At 36.1% G+C, this 23,707-nt stretch overlaps 1 protein-coding gene across 3 annotated transcripts in view; it reads right to left on the bottom strand.

The window, feature by feature from the left end:
• The window catches only part of LOC145680916 (uncharacterized), a 975,933-nt gene that overhangs the window by 930,629 nt on the left and 21,597 nt on the right, over positions 1–23,707 (bottom strand). The window lies entirely within an intron of this gene.

Here is a 23,707-nt window from a genome sequence, read left to right as displayed (position 1 = left end):
TTCCCAAAATTATTAATTTAAACGAATATTAAAATATATACATCCTATATGTGTATGTATTTATCCACTAATATGATAAGTACTAATTTAATTCTATTGATTTCACAGTACTTTTACATATATACACACACTATTGCATGCTGACTAGGATTTTGTGTGCGGTAATATTTTTAGTGAATTGGCTTCACCACACTAATCAACCTATGACGATTTTGCCTAAACTGTTCCCAGACATAGAGTGTCTTTAATGAAGACAACAATCAAGTTGGTAGAAATAATAGTGATTCTATAGTGGTAGAAATAATAGTGATTAATATTCACATCAGCTCCAGACGTAGTTAGATTAAATCTATCGACTCAAATACTGGTTGCGAAAAGAATTGAGAAACTACCGTACCATGTTTGGAGTTTGTTGTAAAAAGAAAGAAAATTATGCGTAATGGTTTTTTGCAAGGCACAATGCGGGAATACTTTGCATAACATCTCGGGATTTGCTCTTCTATGGCCTAATTATTGCACCTATTCGTCTTTACGGATTGGTAATTGGGTTTCCTGTTCAAATTTTAAAAATTAAATAAATGAAAGTAATGAGTTGCATGTGGGCATGTATAGAAGAAAATTGAACCAAGTAATCAGTTGTGATATGGTGATCTCTATAGTGGCATCCTGTGTGGTGATCAGGAATAGACTTGGCGGTTGTCAAGATGGCGGAAATTACTGATATTCATCTCCCCTCATGGCTGTATAAAAGTACGCGTATACTAGACATGACCTGACCTCTTTATGTAGAACGAATTTTCCTGTTGAATTCCTGTATGTATTCATTCTATAACAAGATGTTAAAGTTTCAACATCCCTCTGCCATTTTAATTGCTTGTCCTTCCGTGCAGTAAAACCTGTTTTGTAAATCGTGTACTTAATGAACGTGATCAAATGTTTAATACTTCATTTCGTGAAATTATATGGTGTCACAGTGCACTAATAACTTCGATGCAAGTGCACAAATTCGATTCGTAGAAGGAATTTCAGATATGAATAGTTTTCAAATACACGAGAATTCATTATTAGTATTAAATGACTTAAAGTCTGAAACAAATGGCTATGTAGCAAACTTATTTACAAAATATGCAAATCATAAAAATTAACAGTAATATTCATTGTACAAAATTTATTTCTAAAAGGAAAACATGCACTGATATAAGTTTAAATACACATTTTATCACAATATTTAAAAATCCGCGTGATAAATTACAAATACAATATTTAGCTACATAAATTATGCCGCCTTATAGTAAACAAGTCGTGCATTGTTCGAAGATGTAACACGTGAACCTCGCACTTACCTGTTATTTGATTTAACGCAGAAAACAAATGATGCATTACGATTACGTACAAATATTTCTCCTGGTTTAACAATGTATAGATATACGAATGTAAATGATAGTGATACTCTCCGTGCTTTATGCAAATATAAAAGTATAAAGTGCAAACAAATTATACAACATGCATCCGGTTATTTAATACGTATTGTTTCAGAAGTTGCTAAAAATACAATAAAAGGAAACATTCCCTAAAAATCCCGTCAGAAGCAATGTTTACGAAGACACAAAAAGATCTTGCGCGCTTTATATGCGCAACGTACAGCACTTAAGAAGAAAAATGTTATTACAAAGAGGTGAGTTTTTACCATTAATCTTAGGACTATTACTTGGTACAGTAGAAAGTAGTTTATTTTGAAGGTAATTATGCCAGACTTTGTAAAATGATTTTAGTTCCTGAAAATGCTATGCAACAAATGCATGCAAATATGAAATCTATAAATACACATCTATCGCGTTTAGATGTAAAAGTGAATACTATTTTAAAAAGTAATGACCTTAGTATTGATGGAAAATGGAAATTATATCAGCAAGCATTACATAAATATTTAAATTGTACTTAAACAGTTTTAATAAATCCTATTACATTATCTATTATTACAAAAGATGAAGATAAAGTAGTGGTAGCTAATGAAGAAAATAATTCCATTTTACTCTTCGTACTAGATATTTTACAATCAGTACCGGAAACACAAGGAAGGAAAACAGATCTATAAAATTCACAATTTAAAAAACTCAGATAAAATTCCTTGGGATCAATCAGAAACGGTAAAGATTTGCGGGAATACAATTCCGGTTTCCAATAGATTTAATAAATGATGTACGTACACGTAAATATTCAAGAAATCCAATACGTATTCATAAATGTAAAAAGTATTAGATGATCTTAATGTTCCACGTGTGTTTATTTCAATACCTACATTGAATTCACATGCCAAAGTAAAAAAATAAAGAAATGCATCAATAGTAGCAAATGCAGTCTGTAACGTAGTAACTACACCACTGAAGACATTTAGATAAACACTGAAATATGTTCTATTATCAAAATAATTATGTACTCTAGAATGTTGAATCGAGTCTCAAATTGTTGTTTGGTGTTGTTTGCTGCTCTTCCTTCTATTTTCACCGCTATGTTAAATTCTGCTTTCCTGCAACAGGTAACTCTGATATCTTTGTAGAAATAGCTTATGTCTATTAACTAGGTCTTGTCTGCTTACAACTAGAACTTGTGTGGAAAATCGTTGTTATTGACTTATTATGTTATTAAATAGTGTTCAAAGAGTTTTCTGATTTAAATTGAGCATTGTTGTAGCAAGTTCGCGCAGTAGCTGTGACTTGTATATTTCATGAGTAAAATAATAAACGATACATCACGACGCAACCAATGTATGATACTTGCTCTGAAATCAGCAATACTTGCTCTGGGATTTTCGCAGCGGCAGATAGATGCAAAAGTTCGTGTGCATCACAGTATAGTAGGAAGAATTCTTAGGAAGCGAAATAACCATGCCATGTTATCCTCTAGGAGTAATTGTGAGAGAAAACCAAAAATAAGTTCACGTGTTGTGGAAAATAAAGGCAGTAGTATTAAGTCATCGATCTTCTACCAAAGAAAAATAGCTCGAACTGTTTTTGATGATGATGGTGTCATTGTGTCCCACATGACCATTCCAGGACGCTGAAGAGAGAAGGAATTTACAAGAAGAGGACATGGAAAATACCTTGTCTTGCAGAAAAGCAATTCAAAGCGAGGAAACAGTTTTGTAACATGTACGGTACCTGAGGTGTTGTTCAATGAAAACATGTAATATTTTCTCAAAAAAGGAATTTATGTTGACTGGGAATGATGGCGGTGTCAGGGTCTGGATGAGGAAGGTTGAAGAACTGCAAAGTGATTCCGTTTTGGCAACACTAAAATTCAGTGCAAGTGTTATGGTGTGGAGTTGTTTCACCTTGAGAGGTATGGGCAAATTAGAAATTTGAACTGGAAAAGTTTCTGCCGAGCAATACCTCACAATACTATCAAGCCTCTATATGATCAACATATAGCTTTTTCGATTTCCGTAAATTTGGATTGTTGATACTTGCAACGTTATTCGGTGGAGCCATTCAGTATTAACATATATACCGACTGAGGCCTCGGATTGAAGTAATGCTTAATATGAAAAGGATAATTTGCTGCGAATAATCAAAAATACAATATTCCTTGCGCTAAGTGAGGTGGTTCAGTTATTTTGTTACACGCTGTATATTTAAAAATTGAAATACTATAAAACATAAAAATTACAATTGAATGGTGTGTAATATTTTAAATATTACATGAGAAATTTAAAAAAGATAAAATTGTCAAACATATATTATGTTTATACGAATTCTGCTTCTTTATCAAGTACTAAAACATTACAAAAGAAAATAAAATTATCAAGAAAGAAAATTAAAGATTGGTTAGCATCTCAAGATGCATATATACTGTATTTCATGCACCAGCACGTAAAGTGTTTGAACGCAAAGAACACTATGTTAGTGCACCGAATGAAAGATTACAAATGGATTTAGCAGATATGAAAAATATTGCAAAGTATAACAAAGATTATAAATATATCTTAACATGCATAGATACTTCCTTACGGTACACGCATTGTGTTTGCTTAAAAACAAAAACAGGTCCTGAAATGGTAAACGCAATCACAATATTTTTAATTTTAAACTACCCGTGTTTAATGTAGAAACTGAGGTACGGCATTTTTTAATCAACATGTAAAATGTTTATTTAAAGAATATGAAATTAATCATTGCAGTATACATTCTGAAATTAAATGTTCGTAAGCAGTGCCATTTACAAGAACATTGAAAGAAAAATTATACTAATATTTTACTGTGAAAAATACTTATCGTTATATAGATGTTATAGATCAATTTGTAAAAAAAATATAATCATAATTATCATAGTAGTATTAAAATGCCAAATGCTGATGCAAATTATTCTAATGCCAATCAAGTTTGGAAAAGGTTGTACGGGGATAACGTAAATAAAGAGAAATGAACACGTAAATATTAATGTACGTGTTAATAAGTATAAACATAAGTTAGAAAAAGGATATTTACCAAAATAGTCATAAGAAATTTTTATCATTGAAAAATGTGTTCCACCAAATCCGATTACTTATAAATTAAAACATTAAAACAGTAAAGAAATTAAAGAAATATTTTATAAACAAGAATTATAGAAACTATATCTTAATTCAAAAAAAACCTTTTTGGTTGGAAATGTATTAAAACGAAAGAAAGGTTTAGTCTTCAGAATGAGTTCAACGATAACAAATGATTTCTATATTACTCTCCATTTTAATGCTAGTAGTGAAATTTTTAGTAATAGTACAACTTTATAATTTATAGCAAAGCTTCCACAACCTTTTCACCTAAGTGATAGAGAATGGTATGTTATATTAACAAAACTTATTATACGATTTAGTTTTTATAATGTACATGAAAGTGAAAAGAAATTATATTGATATAGCACCGGGATATTATTCTTCCGTTCATTTTACTTTAGATATGATTTCTGAACATGTACAGCGGGCCACATAAATTCTTCAGGTATACAATCTGTGAGTACGCAGCCCAACTAACACCTGCTCCAAGATTAATTACGCCTGGTAGAGTAGGTAGAAGATCAGCATGAAGTTGCCCCAACCTGTTAAAAAAACAAATCGTAAATTGTGTTTTTGTGGAGGAGTGAGGCGGAACGCTGCCTGACGAAATGACAAAACGGCGTCTTTGGACACTTGTACTCACAGTAAACAGTACAATACCAGAAGAAAATATACGGAAACCAGAGGCGCCGATGGGAAGATAAGTCAGGAAGCTTAAATAATCCTACAATTAACTCAAGCGAAGGATTATAAACGAAATAACTTACTTCAAATGACTAACATATATGTGTATCAAATAATATACGGATAGATTATGCGGTATATATATAGTACGTTATATTTTTAAGTAAACACAAAGCCTTGTGCTGAGTTTAGAAACTATTAAGGGTAGTCCTACATGAAAATCAATTAAAGCATGGATCGATCATTCGGGGGAAGAGCCAAGTCTCCAGTGAAAATTTTGGGTGTCTAACTGGCCCTGAGCTCCTCTATTCTGGCGCCACTGATTGATACGTAATACCACTTCGAAAGAAGAACTTGTCCGATTTCATTATTCGTTAAATGACTTGAAAATGCTAAATACTGGTATGCAGTACCGTAATTTATTTGAAAATATTAAAAATGCAAAATTCGATAATACTCAAAGAAGTTGGAGAACTAATTCGTAGTAACCGCATTTCACCTTAGGTTGCAAATATAACTGAAGGTTCCTGATCAGTATAATATTTGTGAAAATTTACACATTGAGACACAAGGAGAAAGGGGGAGAATATAGTGTCAATTAAAAACAATTTTAAAATGCACGAAATTAACGGATAATATCAAATATAGAACTATTAACAGAATTAACTCTGTAACTCGTTTCCTCCATTCATTTATCTTCCTTTATTTTCAGGATTACATCATCACTGAATTTCTCCACTGGGGATTATCTTCGATTAGCAGCAACCAACTGAAACTCAGCCTCGTAAATGAAACATTTTAAAAATTGTAAAGACAGATGGCGAGAATAGCGAGAATCGAACCGAGACCGGAAAATTAGGAAAACCAGAAAGTTAACCACTTACCTAAAACGTTACTTACTATGTCTCGCCTAAATAAAGAGCCCTTTCTGATCGCTCGAAACGGTAGCTTGTTTATAGTGAAATTCATTGGCAAAACACGGGAATATGTAATTGAGGACGCGGAGGGCATTATATCATTGTATCCACTAAATTATCAACATTACAGATTTAAAAAATATACAAAACTCCTTTATTTTGCATCAAATACGGCACATACATTATACATGTAAACAAACTAAGTACGAATGCATTAACGCGCAGTAATCGTGGTTCGGTGGACAAGAATCTCGACCACTAATCTGAAGTTCTGGGAAGGTTTTTTTCTTCTTCTTCTTCAATATATGGAAACATTTTCTTAAAAGTAAAGCTGCGTTTTGAAGACCTTGAAAAAATGAAATCAACTCGTTTTGTTACGTTTCAAAGTTCACAAGGAGAAAGATGACTTTGGTAAATGAACTGCGGGGTCATTTTTGCATAAAAACTGGGAGAGCGCAATAGCCTATTTAAGCGGAGAAAAAGCCTCTTAAAGTTTTCGACTCACCGCATATATCGTACGATGCGCAAGTTCTTTAAGTGACGGCGTGGCAGGATCAATACCATCTGTAACTCACGTGCAAAGGGTACCGGGTTCGATTCCCACTGGAGTCAACTTATGTTTTCTTGTGCTTCAATCAATAATGTAGCCACTTGCAACTACAAGTAAAATGTTATTTCACCTATGTTTATAATGAATTAAAACAGTAGAAATATTCAAATCAGTTGTAAAATATTTCAATGTTCCATGCTAACTAGCAACGAAATGTAATCTATTTCGTAAATATATTGATATCACGAGTTACATTATGGTAACCACAGTCGCTGTGTAAAAAATGTTCTTATGCGTCGTATCTACATTTATTGACATTGTGTGCATTACAAGCACTGGCGTAAATGGTACGGTGGGATGAGGGGGAACATGTCCCCTCCAATGTTGGAACTGAGAGACTGTCCCCCTCAATAATCCCATTTGCAATTTGTCATTTGGGGAGAAATGGGATGAATTGTGTCCGATTGCCACAAAGCAAAGTCAAATGAAATTGATATTCCCCCAGAATAAGACTCAAATCTCTTCGCCTCTCAATATTGAAGATAACTACACTCCTCAGATCCTCCACAGTATTGTTTTTCAACCTCATAAATATTTTGAACATCGCTTTAAAAAAATATGGGAATGGTCTTACCCATTCTTTCCCACAATGTTGGAGACAGATTTTCGCCGCTTATTACACAGTGAATAAGTGGTAAATCTCCTTTGGTTATAGTAACATCTAGTATTACCAAAGATGACTTCTTTCTTATCCCCTTGTAATTCTTACACTGTCAACAGATGTAGACACGAAGAGTCAAGAATATTTTTTACACAAGGACTGTGGTAACCATAATAAAACTAATGATATCAATATATTTACGAAACAGACTATATTTCGTTGCTAGTTAACATGGAACATTACGAGATTTTACAACTTATTTGAATATTTCTAATGTTTTAATTCATTATAAACATATGGGGAAGTAACATTTTACTTGTAGCTACAAGTGGTTACTTTATTGATTGAAGCAAGAAAAATTAAAAAGTCGACTGTAGCGGGAATCGAACTCGGAACCGCTGGCACATGAGTCACAGATGCTACTAATTTTTCCACGCCGTCACCTCATAACTTTGCGCAACGTACGAAATATCCGACGAGACAAAAACTTTACGATGCTTCTTCTTTGCCATATCAGGGCATTACGCTCTCCCAGATTGTAATATGAATTCTTTAAATATGCAATATCACCTTGCAAAAAATGGACTCGAAGTTCATTTACCAAATCTTCTTTCTCCTTGTCAGTCACATTTATTCACAACGTCCATCATTTATATACGAAGACGCTAAAATGAGGAACGTAAGCATTGCTATAATGGGAACAGATTTATGATTTCAATACCAACTTTAAACCACGCGTCCAAAATGAAAATCATTCATGTTCCTGATACCAATTCCAATATGGAGGTGTATATGTAGAGCAAGAGAGAGATAGAATGTGACACAGATAAAAAACGCTACAGGCTTGTACTTTTAATTATAATGTAAAAAGTTATTGAAAGTCATAATCTGGATTTTTATAAAGCGATTTGAACGCATGAAGCGACTTAATGTTCATTAAGCTTTTTCTTAAAGCTTTTGTAATTAATGTCGCAAGCTCTCAACAGGTCGGGTCGGGTCGGGCTGAAGACCGACGCGACCCGACCCGTGAACCGAATTGGCTGACCCGACTGACCCGAACCGTGATCCGACCCTATTGACCTGACCCGACAACCCGACCCGAGATGACCCGATTGACCCTACCCGAATAACCCGACCCGAGCTGACCCGACTGACCCGAACCGACAACCCGGCCCGAATAGCCTGACCCGACAACCCGACCCGAGTTGACCCGATCCGAGTCGGGTCGGGTCGGGTCACGGGTCGGGTCGGGTCAACCCGATCCGTTTGAGAGCACTATGGTCACGACACTGGGTGAACGCTAAAATGCACTCCCATTGGGAATTAAACCCGGACCACGTGTACCGAAGTCTTACACGTTAACCACTAGCTAGATCAAGCGGTAGATTTGTATATGCATCTTAATGAATATTTGGCACTTTTGAGGTTTGGTTATTTCTTTTTATAACTGATACCAATATCCGACGTGGGAGAAGTTTATTTTTTTCTTTCTTTAGTTCTATGTGACGAAATTTTTATTCAAGGTCAGTGTTTTCACCTGCTTGGACGGCAAGGGGTCTTCTCGGAAGGCAATAGCAAGAGTATCTTGGCGGAGACAAAAGGAAATCGTTTAACTACAATGATAAGGGTTGAGGAAACAGGAGAACACCTGTGATTTTTTCCAAGCATTCAACTTTCATTCCAAAATAAGTTCTTATGATTCCGGGACCTGTGCCACTTTGATTTTTCTTTCTTGGTAATTAAAACGTATTTTACAGTATATATAGTTGCACGTAAGAAGATACATAATATGAATTTTGTAATTTAAAATTTAAAAATACAGTATGATATTTAATTACAAAGTACTAATTTTATTTCATCACTTTCAGCCCAACAAATGAAATTCAAACAATCCGCTCCCTGGGTCTTGGTCATCAATACTGCGTCTTATTCTTTGACTTGCAGTCAAGTCTTGGTCCTGCATTTCGTAGTCTTGGTTATCTTTCATGCTATACAAGAGCCAAGAATGCTCCCCTCATCGGTACAAATAAAGACCAAGTGTGATTTTGATTATGGTCTTTCATACTATACGGAAAGCAAGAAAATATGCTCATCGCTACTTGGTGATAACCAAAACAAGGCCAAGAGCAAGATTACTATGCAATTCGTCTTGCATATTCAATCTTTATCTTGTTCTTGTATCGATGTCCTTGGGCATGGTGAAATAAAATGAAATATTCAGTTTAAGGTCCCTCGATTCTGCACCGAGGCTAAGGGATACGGTGACCATGAGAAATGAATGAAATGGTGAAATGAAGAAAGTGGGAGGAAACAGAACCCCGAGAAAACCCACTACACGGCGTTTCTCCACCTCAAAGCCTACTTAGCACAAGCTGGGATCGAACCATGAACACCATGCATCAGAGATGAACTCTCTACCACTGAGCCACCGCAGCCTTGCTTGGGCTTGGTCGTCCATATCCAATCTTTCTTTTAGCCTTGCTTAACACGTTAGCTGCCATGTGGGTCCGATCGGACCTACTGGAGTGATCTAAGAAAATATTCTTGTAGGTCCGATCGGACCCACAATTTCTAATTCGTCGAATTGACGTTATAGTACTTGTATTGTTAAATCCTGTCTCTACTGTTATTGAACTGTAGTGTTTTTATTACACATGTAGGTTTTGGTCTTTGATATTGACTATTAACGCCGCTAGGGGCGCTAAATAGCAAGTAACAAGCATTTGTTGCTTTTGTTGACCCGATCGGACCTATGTTTTGCTTTTTCAGTGACATGTTAAAAAGTTTAACAATGGATTCATTATTTATTCTAATTTATTTTCACAAGATGTCAGTGTCCCTGTCATTTGCTGAATTTTCAGAAAAATCTAGGTCACTACACTGCTATTACTAATGAGATCGAGTTCTGCGCATATTTCTTCGTTTTTCATTGCACAAAGATATTACTTATTAGCACTAAAAGCAAGATGAATATATCCACACTTCTCACTTCTGCACATGTAGTAATAAACAAATAACTTTCTAACAGAGTTGCCAGTTCAACAGTAATTTATCCCCTTGCCCATAAACAAAATATACACACGTAGGTCCGATCAGACCCCCAACTTTTATGCATGCGGATTCACTACCATGCCTTAGATTATGTTTCAATATTAATATTATGTTTAAAAAATATGAACAAAACAAGAATAATGTAAGTAAGTACGCTTGGCACTCTACCGGTGAACAACAAAATTCACCCTTGGCAGCAACGTGTTAACACGTTCGCTGCTGAGGACGCCTATCGGCGTCCAGTACTGAATTTGGCATATGCGCCGGACGCCGCTCGGCGCTTGTCACTACAGCTGGTTCACTTTCCCGCCAGCGCTAGTGCAGGTATTGGTGCAAGGTGCAGGTGCAAGTGAATCAGCTGCAGAGACAAGCGCCGAGAGGCGTCCGGCGCATATGCCAAATTCAGTACTGGACGCCGATTGGCGTTCTCAGCAGCGAACGTGTTAAACAACTTCTAGTTTTATTCTAAATCCAGACTCCATATTGGCGTAGATATTAATATTACAGTCGATTGGTAAAATCAATCTTTCACATTTACAAATTTAAGTACACACCAGTACAAAAATAAGCATTTACCATAAAAATACTAGCTGCAAGTGTTTAAAATAGATTTATGGCATCTATAAAATCAATTGAAAATTGCTATTTTTAATTAGGCAGCTAGTGAAAAACAGCAGCTTTCGACTCCAGCCGAGTTTAAGCTCAACCTAAACTCAGTTGACCAAACTGAGCTGACCTGACTGACCCGACCCGACAACCCGACCAGATAACCCGACCCGAGCTGACCCGACTGACCCGACCCGAGCTGACCCGACTGACCCGACCCGACAACCCGACCCGAGTTGACCTGACCCGACCCGACCCAACCCGTAACCCGACCCGAGCTGACCCGACCGGATTCGGGTCGGGTCGGGTCAACCCGACCCGTTTGAGAGCACTAGTCGCAAGTAGTCTGATGCTTTGTAATATGTGCCAAAGAAACAAATGCATGGCTTTGGCAGGATAGTAAGCTCTATTCCTTGCTTCAATTGATGGTATAAAAATAATGTTCAGTTGATGTTGAGTTTAACGTCCCTTTCAGCATCGATTCTATATAAGACGTTTACCTACTGATTAGCGTGGGATCCGAACCACATGAGCTCACACGGGCAATCGAACCGGCTCTCTTACGTCAAAGCTGCGTACGCTAACCGCTTAGTCACGAAGGAACTCGGTATAAAAGTAGAAAACCACACATTACCCCATATTACTTCACCGACAGATTTCTCTGTTATGATCAGTTGAAATAATATCTGTGGACAACATAGCGAAAAATGTATTTTCTTTCTCCCGCGTAGTACGAAAAATAAAAAAAGAACAAACACAATAAAAACTTAACAAGGAACAGGATTTAATGTAAAATGTTTTGCCTCTCTTGAATAATTCACTTAATGTATTACAAGTGGATATCTGGAGCATTTCCAATAGACCTATTAAAACGCGCTGGTTTTATAACTTGATGTGTGGTCTAGTGACTAGCACGTGCGTCTTTGCTGGACGTGGGTGCGAGAATTTGGCATTTTAAACGTTCTTAGTGCGTCTGTGTTCGTTTATCTTTCGCTGAAGGTTACTGGAAATAACTGTAAAACGTGTATAACCGAGTAGGAACGTAAGTTACTGACAAGGGGAAGGCAGACTTTGGTAAATGAACTTCAGGGATATGTTTCGCGAGCCAAGAGTGCACATTTAATGTGTCAATATTACAAACTGCCATTGCAGAAAACCCGTCTTAATGTTTCTGATTCCCCGAATGTATGGTAGAACGCGTTGTCAAGTAGCAGAGTGAGGAGTAGCTACACCTTACGCGCGTTGGAACCAATAAAGTAGTCATTTATAACTCCAAATAAAATATTAATTCACCATTATTCACCATTTATAATGCATACAACAATAAAAATTTTCAATTCAGTTGTATCTGTAAATATTGTAAAACTTTGTCTCATATAGGATTTTGGGTAGAGCAGTTAATAAAAAGAGCGTCCGGAATCGACTCCCACTGCCAGTTTTATCATAAAAGCTTCCTCTATAAAAGTATTTTCAGAAAATTCTGTACAATTTAATCTCTCTAGAATCAAAGGTTAGTTATAGGTGGTCTTTGACCGTAAGGTTGCAGACAGCATCTCCGACAGCATCGCAGACAGCAGGCTAAGAGGAGTGGAATTGAAGAACCAATGCTCCGTAGCAAGCAGAGGCGGGTTAAGTAGCCAACAGAGCCCCGTAGCAGGCTAAGCGGCTGAGGTTAGGATTCCCAGACAGAGCCCGGGGGCCCCGTAGCAGACTAAAGGAGGATCACCAGAAAACTGGCAGGGGACTCTCGGGATAGCTTTTCTGCTCTCATTTTTCCCAGGATACTTTGCGGTCGATGACGTCACGTGGAGGTATCGCGGTATTTTTCAAAATAAGTGAAATTCTACATAAACAATAAGACTTCTGTTTCAAGATGGGGAAAAGTTATCTTACTTGTGTAGTACACTCTGTAAAGAAAAAATAGCGACACTTCCTCGGATATGGTTTTCACAACATACATTAACCAATATGAGTTTTTACATGAATTGCTGATAATATTACAATGCATATTCTTGAGTTGAGTTGATTTTGAGTTTAACGTCCCGTTCAGCAGCGAGGCTATATGAGACATGGACCTACTGATTAACGTGGAATCCGAACCACATGAGCTCCCGCCGGGAATCGAACCCGGGTCTCCCACGCCAAAGGCGCGTACGCTAACCGCTTAGCCACGGAGGAGCTCAATGCATATTCTTAATAAGTAGTTCATTCTTAATACTTGCGCCGCAGTTTCAGTTTTTTTTTATATGTATATAATGAATTTATATGCATATATTAGTAGCTATGTGTGTTTTCAGCAAAAACGGCAGTGGGAAGAATTATACATAAAAGTATGAAAAATCAACAATAATAGCACAAAACCAAAAATGTCATTTCTTAAGAGTAAGACATATTGTGTACGAACATTGAGAGGTACAATACATCAAACTAGATTTCGTATGTGGACCATGGGCTTTAGGAAATGCAGGGGAATCGTCGAGGCCTTTTGGTGACAACGCTATTGCAAAATGTAACCTTGATTTCATGGAATCAGTAACGGATTACCTGTTCCGTGAGTTCCATTCTATCCGAAATAGTTGTCTATTGAGTCTTCTACTCATATCGACTCAAACTTTACAATTGGATGCATGTCAGGTGAGTTTGGATGCCACATGAGTCTATGAATAGTCATATTCTTGCACCACGTATTAACGATTTTCGTTCATTGACATGAAGCATTAACGTCCTGGAAAACGAAGTAGTCCATATCTTCTTCAGGAAAGTTATCTTTAGCTGTTGTAAGAATTTTACGTACCAGAATTTGAAGACATTTTTGTACATCAAATGACTCTTCACATATACCCATTGGCAGTGAAGCAAGCCCATACCATCACTCAGTAGCTGAATATTTGCATCTCTTAAACAAAATCCGTATCAAGTTTCTCTCTTATTCGTATCCACAACTTCACACCACTATCGTTTCCCACTATTCTAAACTTTTTTCAAAGGAGAAAACACATGCTTCCAGTTGTCATAAGTCCAAGTAGCATATCGCCTCACAAACGTACGTGTTGAAGTCTTCTGTGTTTTTGTTAGTTTCGACTTTCCAGGCGTTTTTTTCTTCGTAATATCCTCCTCATACAGTTAACACAATACAGTAGCAGGAGTGACTGCAGTTTCAAGATCAAAACGATTTTTGGCGAAGTTATTCCTTAATTCTGCAGTGCTATTGATTTCATTTGGCGATCTGCTCTGGGTGATGCTTTCTTTTTTCTATTACACTGTTGACGAAGGGATGATTTCTTATACTATTTTTGCTTGTGAATTACTCTTTCTGCCGTCGAATGGTGAATTTCGAGTATTCCAGCCATCTCCCTTAGAGATGTAACTTAGCTGTGCAAAGCAAGAAGTATGTCTTGTTCACGTGACGACAAGTCATGTTTCTTACCAATCATTCTTGTTTACAGTCCACATGTAGCAACAATATCATACAAAAACAACGCTGCACAACAACAATATTAGTACTTGACACTGTTCAAACAATGACAAAGCATAGAACAATCACAAAATGCTAATTACCTGGGCCTACACATCACAAATGCAATGCAGAATTCTCACCCCAATAATTTACGAGACGCTCTCAGGTGCCATCTGGAGAGAATATTACTGATACATAAATAATTAGTAAGCGCCATTGTACACCATAGGTGTCACAGATAATGGAAATGAATTATCACACTCATAATTTCCTTCTATTCCTCTTCTAGCCGGCTGCAACTATGGTTTTCTGTGTAAGTTACCTTGAGAATTGAGGTGTCGCTATTTTTTCTTTACTGAGTTTAGCTCATTCTAATAACATAGGAAGCAATACAAATGAAATAATGTTCCATCGATTCCCTAAAAATGATGAACTTCGAAGAAGATTGATTTCCCGCTGTAAGCGAAAGAACACTTTTAATGTGGATAACGCACGAATATGTTCTGCTCACTTTTCACCAGAGGATTATCAAAGAGTTTGAAAAAACGAGCTTCTAAGTTTCCTGCAAAAGTAGTGTTTAAGATCAGACGTTGTTCCTTCATTATTGATACCAAACTGGCATGGGGAAAATAAACTAGACACCATTCAAGGTGAAAAACCGGTGTGTAACAACAATAATTAATTTTACTTTTATGACATTTGTTTCTGAGGGCCTGTAGCTTAAGGAGTTTATGTACGTAAAGCGAAGTGGAAGGGGGTACCAACGAGAATATAAATGTGTACTCTCATATATTCTTTAGTTTAAATGATATTCGTAAGTTTTGTTAAGTATCTGAAACATTATTCTAGCAAAGTGCTCAAAGTGCACTTTGAGCAGAACATTCATAGGAACCTATTACGAACTTAACCTAACCTAACTTTACCTAATCTAATCTAATCTAATCTTGTTTAACCGAACCGCACCTGTTACGTACAAATCACATTGACTTTATTCCTTCTCGAATGACACATCGTGTGAAAAAATCATTTGTTCTAATCAAAATGCACTCTTACCATATTCTTATAATTAAAGGGCTGGCCGAGAGAGGGGGCTAAGCCACAAAAACGAAATTCCGATAAATCGAAGGGCACAATGTAGGACAAATAACTGCAAATTTTCCCCTGTGAAGGTGGTTCTTTTATGTATGTATACCACTCTATAGATATCTGTGCCACTATAAATATCTAATGTAAAATGTGTTATATTGAGTAATAAACAAACTTTAGTAATGTAAAGGAAATATTTTGCAGTCACGATTTCTGACAAAATGGTTAATACCACTAAATACAACGGGTTAGGTTAGATTTCTAACCTGACCTAACTTAACCTAACCTAATCAAATTAGGTTAGGTTAGATTCGGTTATATTAGGTTAGGGTGGATTAGATTTGTAACATAACCTAACCTATCCTAACACAACCTAACCTAAATTTGTTACTACATACCTAATTTGTTACTACTCTGAAATTTTGAATAATGTTTGCTTTATGTGTCTTACTACCTGAAATGTTCTTTTGAACTCCTTCCACCCTTAGAATTCACGTTTCAATGAAAGTGCAACGACAAAAATCCATAATGCCACCCCTTCCCCACGCCCAAAGAGGATGAATTTGGTTTTAAACGGTATCAGTGGTCACTATTCAGTGACCCTGAAAATTATGGACTGGACACCAATTTCGATTGTTTTTGATTATTTTGTCACCTCCTTCCTATCTCCTCTCATCCCGAGCTAAAAAAAAAATGATAAGATCCTAAGTTAGGCCTGGTTGCATTAAATTACCAAAAATCGTTAAAGTTGATCGAGGAGAAGTTTGCAATCAAACATTGTTACAATGAATAGAAAATGCCTCCTCTACCCCTTAAAACGGAAATTTTCAAAAACTATGGGACATGTTTTTATTTAAGCTTAATGAGTAGTTTATATACCGAATTTCATCTTTCTAACTTAGATAGGTTCGTGAGATACTGTATTTTAGGTACAAATTTTGAACCCCTTCTACCCCTTAGGATTCGCCCTTTAATCAAAGTTAAAAGGGCCAGGTCAACTCATGTACGGTACTAAAAATTATAAAAATCGATCCAAAGCTCTAGAATGAATTAGCAAGTAAACATTATATTCATTTTTAATTGTATAGATAATTAATCATTATTGACGGTATTTATATGTTTTTACATTATATTGTCTCATCTGTGAGTAGAAATAACTCATTATTTGCATTTGGAAAGACAAGGAATATCATAATTATGTTTTAAATCCAGTTTTACGAATAAAGCGCGAAGTGTAACAAGCAGGCAAGCGAAAAAGATCTTCACCGATACCTCCACATGACGTCATGGACAGGGAGCCAATCAGAACGCTAATCGCGAACTGGGGCTACCTGTTTTTTTATATACCTTGGAAAACTGGTATCAAGTTGCCTTCGTCCATCCAATTAATAGAGTCCTTTGGGCGGCGGTGGCGCTGCTGCTCCGATGCCGTCTTCTGCTCCGTGGGAGGGGCCAGAAGCCGTCGTCTGCATGTGATTATAGGTCCATCTGGTGGGAGATCCTCTTGCCGAACCACGTGTGGTGTTTGTAAACACTGATGCGTGGAATTGCTTGTTTACGACATCACATAGGATATTACAATATATAGACAGTGACGTATTTAGGAATGGCTATCAGACTCAAGCCCCCCGAAATAAAGTTAGAATATCCACAATCTCATTAAAATTTTTCGTCACCTAAAAGAAAAAAATGTAAGTTCTTATTCAAGTGTTGTGCAAGGGTCCTCCATGAAACAATATTCTAAATACGCCAGTGTATATTGATTGTTCTTGACGCTTTGTATCCATATCTGTGGACAGTGCGAATTACAAGGGATGTGAGGAGATATCTCCTTTGGTAATACTGGTTAGGCCTATATGCTACAACCAGATGCACCATTTGAGACTTCCCTTCGCGGGGGCAAGAGCAGCACCGACATAAGAGTTTCACGTGTTTTACTAGTATATTAACAGACAATCGATTAAAGTATATGTATTTTTCAAACTCTTCGGGGGTAATCGTCCCCTCTTCCTCCTCTAAATGACACCCTTGGTTACAACTGTTATAGTTTCCCATGCTATTGTCGTCTGAAATGACGCTCCTGGTTATAGCAGACATCCAGCATTACCAAAGTGGATTTCTCCCTATCTCCCTTGTAATTCACACACTGTAAACTGATAAAGACACGAAGCGCCAAGAATATTTTTTACACAACGACTATGGTAAACATGTCAATATACAGTGATGTCTTTAAGATTTTGTTTCGGGAAGGAAATATGCACAACACGTGAACAAGCACTTACATAAGCAAAGGAAGAGAACAAAAATATTATGATAATGCGGGTCGGTAGGCCCGTGCTGTGTGGTCATACGGTTAGCGTATCGGCCTGCAGAATCAGAAATTCTAATTTTAATTCGCGCGCAAAGTAACAATTTTATGAGTACTTTTCTTGTACTCAAATAATAATTTCATACCCTCTAACTTCGACAAAAATAATGTATTCATCGGAAATGTATTAATTTGAAAGAAAATACAAATTTCAACAAAAATGGTCTGTTTTGTTATATATAACCCTATGAACTCTAATCATAATATCCCTATTACTAAGTACCATTTCATAAAGCTAGTTTACCAAACACTTATCGAAACTGAAAGGGACGTTAAACTCAAAATCAACTCAACTCATATCCTGATATAACCGTAAAGATACGAAATTTCGGATAAAGAACACACGCTATGACTGTTGTTGGTTTGAATCGGGCTTCGGGAGTGGATCTTTAAAATTACGCTTTTCTGATGTGTTGTAATAAAGGGATATACACGGGTAAAAGTCACAATGCGAATATAAGACTAAGGAGGAAATATGTCGAATGATTTTTTAAAAAAAATTATTAGCATCCTCGTCCTTGGTGTGAGACATCCGAGTATGGATCTAAAAGTAAATCCGGCTTCTGAATGTGAAAGCGCATATGGTTTATTATAGAGGAAGATATTTTACTATTAATTTTCTAAAGGAGGAAACCAATTTACTTACACCTAACATTTCCCAAATATAACTCTCCGATTTTGATAAAATATCTGAACACACTTTCATTCACTTGGTCCACTCTTGCCTTCCGGGCGTCAACTATCAAACTTTTGAGTGGGTGCTTTTGCCTATAAATCCATTTCTCCGCAGAAAAGAAAAACTCTATTCGTTTATTCTTTGCGTATTGCCCGTATATAAAGTTTCGTTGCCATTCTTCATGTTCTTTAGGCACTTCTGAAAAACTGTTATTAGCACTTTTTATATTTCGTGATCAAAGGTTAGGAGGAGTGCGTGTCAGACACAACGTTTTTTTTATTTATTTTTTTCAAGAAAATGGAAAGCACATGTTCCGTCTTTTTACGTCTGCAATATCTGTGCACAATTTCATTCACTTCGGTCAACTTCTTCTTGCCTTTCGGACGTCAACTTTCAAAATTTTGGATGGGGGTTTTGCCGCCTAAAACCGTTCTTCCACAGAAAATAAAAGAACACGTATTCTTATATGTGTAGTATCTTCCTGCTAAATTTTTATCAAAATCGGAGTGTTACACTTGGAAAGTATTGCATGCTAGACTTGTAGAATTTAAACCAGGACGCAGTTGTTCAGTGGTAGAGTGTACACTTCTGGCGCATTCGATCTCAGCTCGCGCTAAGTGAACTTTGTGGTTGACAAAATCCGTGCGCGTGGGTTTTTTCGGGGTCCTGCCAGTTTTTCATTCCAATCTTTCATTCATTTCTCATCTTCACCGTCACGTTTAGCCTAGCCGACATAACCGTGGGACTTAAAACTCGAAGATTTAATTTCATTGTAGAGTTTAACGCCCCTCTCAGCAGCGAGGCTATATGAGACAGAACCTACTTAACGTGGAATCCGAACCATATGAGCTCCTAGCGGGAATGGAAGACCAACTAAGTACGTAACACGCAGTGACTATTTTCATAATACATGTAGCATATAAAACTCTATTCACGTTAGATAGGAAATTATTATTATTATTATTATTATTATTATTATTATTATTATTATTATTATTATTATTATTATTATTATTATTATTATTATTATTATTATTATTATGTTACATATTACCTGAGATGCAAACTATAGTTGCTGTATTGTAGAAGAATTATTCCCTAACTGATAATGCTTATGAGAATTGTTAGGTTTCTGCACTCCTTTTCCTCTCTACATATGAAACACTGATTAACACATATAGCATTGGAAAAGTATTAAATTTTAAACAGGAAAGTAAAACTTTACATATTGTTTTTTTCTGTAAAACCGATGACTGTTTAACTTTAGTTGATTTATTTTTGTAAAGAACATTGAACGTTGAAGAAAAACAGTAATGGAACGAATTAATTTCTTTATACAGGCCAAAACAAAAAGCTGTCATTTCTAAAGACAGCAGAAACATAGGAAGTTAACATAAATCGAAATCTCTGCTGAGCTAGTACTCACAGAAGAGTATGTTAACATTTTCATTTTGTGTTATGCCTAGATGCACTTAAAAGGTCAGTACAATATTGTCTGTTAACGTGTAAAAGTAAAGTGCAACAGAATACTAAACAGTTGTGCAGTGTTCACTTTAAGTCAAACAACATATATCGAAATAAGGAGTGGATCCTGGCTGTTACCAAATAAAAACTAGTATTTTATGAGCTGTTGGAGCAACCAGCTGTACATACTGATAGAAATAGAAGCTATTGCTAGAAATAGAAGATATTCAAATGCTTCAGCAAAATAAAAATATGCTTCTTAGCAATTAAATCCCCACTATGAAAAATTATAACCGCAGCGAGATTCGTATACAGACTCCCACGTTAGTATACCATGATTTTACAGTCTGAGCAGCGACTATTTGCTTGTTTTGTCTGGTATATCAAGGCATTTCGGGCACTACTTTGGAACATGAACATTGCAGCGAAATAATTAGAATGATGCGATTTACAGTTTTAACTGTCCAATATTGCAACCCTAGTTGGGCATTACATTACGCAAACTCTATTTTATATACAACCATTATTGTACATTTCGTTTTCATAAACACGCTCTGATGATTACAATATCGATTTCCTAATTAAATTCAATGTGTAGGTAATTGTTTAGTTGAGTTGATTTTGAGTTTAGCGTCCTTTTCAGCAGCGAGGCAATATGAGACAAGACCTACTGATTAACATGGAGTCCGAACCACATGAGCTCTCGCCGCAATCGAAGCAGGCTCTCCCACCCCAAAATTATAGATAATTATGTCTTATATAGCAGCTAATATTCTAGCTGCAAAGTATAAAATAACTAAACATTTGATGTAAATAGATGAGAAACCTAAGATATTGCTTATTACTGAAATTGCGATTTAATTCATTTTTCATCATCATACATCTGTATGACTGTTCAAGTTGCTTTATAAAAATGCAGATTATGAATAATACTATTTTTTTCAATGAAATGACATCTAATATTTAAGTTAGATGTCCCATTCTTATATCGGCGGTGATGATGAGGAATGAACGAAAATTGTGGAACATGAAAGTGGGAGGAAACAGCGAAACCCTCAGAAAACCCACGCATACGCCGTGTTTCTCCACTACAAATCTCACTTCGTGCAAACTGGGATTGAACCAAGGACCCCATGAACCAGAGGTGAACGCTCTATCACTAAGGCACCGCACTCTTATGAAAAATACAACCATATTTATTCTGCTCCCTCTCTCTCTGTGTATATATATATATATATATATATATATATATATATATATATATATATATATATGTGTGTGTGTGTGTGTGTGTGAGTGTGTGTGTGTGTGTGTGTGTGTGTGTGTGTGTGTGTGTGTGTGTGTGTGTGTGTGTGTGTGTGTGTATGTATGTGTCCGTGCTTTGTGTGTATCAGGAGCATGAATAATTTTCAGTTTGGACGTATGGTTTCAAGTTAGTATTTCACTCAGAACTATTTTCATAATGAGTAGAGTTGATTTGGAGTTTAACGTCCCTATTAACAGCAAGACTATATAAGACTTGGACGTATTGATTAACTAAAATCCGAACCAAGTGAACTCCGCCAGGTGGTGATGACGATGATTTTCAGTTTAACATCCCAGTCAGCAGCGAGGCGATTTGAGGCGTGGACCTACTGATTAACATGGAATCCGAACCTCATGAGCTTCGACCGGGAATTTAACCAGGGTCTCCCACGCCAATGGGAGCGGGAATTGAAATCAGTTCTCATGGTAAGAAGGTTAACATTCCTTATTTTATCGTCTTCATATAATTTGATGGACATGGCGAATAAATACGGCTTAGCTTTGAAACGTGAGAGTTCATCTGATTTTGTTTTTTCAAGCACTTCAAAATAGAACTTTATATTTTAAAAAACCTCGACGTAAATATTTGTTGAATAATAATAATAATAATAATAATAATAATAATAATAATAATAATAATAATAATAATAATAATAATAATAATAATAATAATAATAATAATATTTAGTCAAATTTACATTGAATTCCATAATGAAAACGAAATGTGCAACATTAACTTGTGTACAAAATATGTTTTACCGTCAAATCATAAATTTCATCATAAATTTAAGACATTGTAACGCCATCTAGTGAACTATAAAGGAACTTCATAAACGGTTAGTCTTGAAAACCGCTCACACGTGGAAATAAGACACTCAATAGAAAAGGTGGTTATTGTAAGTAACCACCGCCTTTCAAAGAGTTCAAAACAGTAAATCGTGTGAAATGTATGGCCGCATGAATACAGATATTCCTGGATTGCTACGAGCAATCGTAAATAACGTAGGTCTTCGTATAAATTTAGATCTTCGTAAGGCCGCTTTTTGTTTAGTGTTCCCTGCAAATACTTCTTATGAAGTTAACTTGAAGATGTTACTCTTCATATACAACGTATAGATGTTTCACGCCACTTAGCAATGAAACTGAATACAGTGAAACCTCCCTTAACGGACACCTCTCAATAACGGACACTATAATGCGGACAGATTTTTTTTGTCCCGGCAAAAATATATGTTCTCTTACGAAACAAAACCCTCCCTTTTACGGACACTCTCAGATACGGACGCGGACAGTCCTTCCCCCCCAAATGTTTCAATAACCTCTTCATAATGAACAGGAATTATTCTCGGTTCTGTCATATATTATAGTCGAAAGACAAGTCTTTTCCCCACAAGTGTATCTATAGTGAGTCTAGACCTGGTGAACTATCAAACAGAACAAACTGAACTTATGAAATTCTTTTTTTTCTGTCCACAATAAATTGCTTTCTGGCGGAAATCCTAATAAACCTTTAATAAGGAATAATACTCATGCAGGGTCAGTCGTATGGCCAAGAATTCTATGAGAAAGCTCTTCCCTTCTCTAACAAATTTAGTGCTTTTTCCTCTGGGCCTTGCATCTTTCTTGACAATTTCATAGATAACAAAACAAACATTGTTTGTTTTACAACAACATTTTCAACGAGTAATATTTCCTATCTTACTTTATTTGTTGGTAAAGTAACATTTTTGTATACAAATTGGCGTGTTGAACAGTTGAACAATTAAAGAAATATGCCATTAATCGTGGTGACACCCAAGCTCTTCAATTGATCAGTTAGAAACGAATTTCGAATAGAAACTAGTGTCCCTAGGATTGCAAACAACTGTTGGAGACTCCCCCACCCCCCGAAAAGAAGCACATTTGGTGAGTTGTTCTCCACATTTTCAGTATTTAATAATAATATTGCATGCTCTTCGTAACCTATTTTTACTTTTAGGATAGGCGGTACGTGAATTAATGGACTTTTTACAGGGTGATGACATGTACTTAAGAAAATTACATTACACGCATTATCTTTTGCAGTATACGAATATATTAACACATCCCCCAGCAATAATATTGTTTCACAGAAATGAATTTCTCCTGCATCCTTTCCAGTAATTCAAATACGTACCACATAGAGTATTTTCATACTGAATTTTACGTATTTACGCTAATATATAATGTATTTACTCTATATTACTGCATACAATTACCGTTGTGAAAAATTAAATTTCTATAACCTCTCTGTAACGGACACCTCTCAGTAACGGACAAAAATTATCGTCCCATTGGTGTTCGTTATTCAGAGGTTTCACTATACTAATATA

The sequence above is a fragment of the Thermobia domestica genome, chromosome 3 (genome assembly GCF_964235325.1).
Source record: "Thermobia domestica chromosome 3, izTheDome1.hap1.1, whole genome shotgun sequence".
NCBI lineage: Eukaryota > Metazoa > Arthropoda > Insecta > Zygentoma > Lepismatidae > Thermobia > Thermobia domestica.
The sequence above is the reverse complement of the archived record's forward strand: the minus strand, read 5'-3'. Positions and strand labels throughout refer to the sequence as shown.